Source organism: Periplaneta americana, chromosome 4 (genome assembly GCF_040183065.1).
Source record: "Periplaneta americana isolate PAMFEO1 chromosome 4, P.americana_PAMFEO1_priV1, whole genome shotgun sequence".
NCBI classification, from domain to species: domain Eukaryota; kingdom Metazoa; phylum Arthropoda; class Insecta; order Blattodea; family Blattidae; genus Periplaneta; species Periplaneta americana.
This window is the reverse complement of record NC_091120.1, coordinates 81790025-81791151: the sequence shown is the minus strand read 5'-3', so window position 1 is coordinate 81791151 and position 1127 is coordinate 81790025. Positions and strand designations below refer to the sequence as shown.

At 41.0% G+C, this 1127-nt stretch overlaps 1 non-coding gene across 1 annotated transcript; it reads right to left on the bottom strand.

The window, feature by feature from the left end:
- Nucleotides 1–239: 239 nt before the first annotated feature.
- Nucleotides 240–312, bottom strand: TRNAY-GUA (transfer RNA tyrosine (anticodon GUA)). The gene has a single exon. It is a non-coding gene; the product is annotated as a tRNA-Tyr (tRNA).
- Nucleotides 313–1127: the final 815 nt, after the last annotated feature.

Genomic DNA, 1127 nt, shown 5'->3' with positions numbered 1-1127 from the left:
AACCAGGTCGACTTTTATTAATACGTTCACATATATTTATAAGGATGAATTTATTACATTTATTTACATCAGTTTTCACATGAGTTACATCATTTTTCACAACACATGCTGAAAGTGGTAGCCCCGTTCAGTAATGCTTGTACGAATTCTTTTTACCATATTATAGATGTACCGGTATTAATTTGTCCTACAGAATTTATCTGTAATATTGACACTTAATATTTTAGGAGAAAAATTCGCTCCGGCGCCGGGGATCGAACCCGGGTCCTTGGTTCTACATACCAAGCGCTCTGACCACTGAGCTACGCCGAATTCAATCCACAGCATCGGATAGAATTCTCCTCCTATGTTTCCCTTTGTGGCCTGACTCCAAGTTAGGCATATATATGTTGACGTGTATTCATTGTCAACTGCTATTAAACTAGGAGCGCACTCAGCTGAGTGACTTGTTGGCCGGGAATCCGCAGTTATTATGCACTGCTAGCTGTGAGAATATCATATATGTATTAATTCTGTGGTGTTCGGGTAAAGGGGGATGTTATTTTTATGCAGATGGAATTTTGTTCCCCAGATGAACACACAAGTTAAATTATACAAGTGAGTGTGCAAAAATCAAAAGACTACTAGCAATTGATGTGTTTTATTTGTGTAGAAAATTGTTTGCAATAAGGGTTCCAAGTTTAATTTTCATTTATCTCCAAGCTCATGTTTATGGCTTATCTCCCTTTACCCAAACACCACAGAATTTGTCCTACAGAATCTATCTAATATTGACACAATATTTTAGGAGAAAAATTCGCTCCGGCTCCGGGGATCGAACCCGGGTCCTTGGTTCTACGTACCAAGCGCTCTGACCACTGAGCTACGCCTCGAATTCTCCTCATTCGATCCGGTGCTGTGGATTGAATTCGGCGTAGCTCAGTGGTCAGAGCGCTTGGTACGTAGAACCAAGGACCCGGGTTCGATCCCCGGCGCCGGAGCGAATTTTTCTCCTAAAATATTAAGTGTGTTTTTACCATGTTTGCGGCCACTTTTTTGAGCATGCGTATACTGATGTTGTTAATCTCCGTTGTTATGTTCCTCTTTAGTTTCTCCAGAGTGTGCGACCTGTTTTTGTATACCCTTTC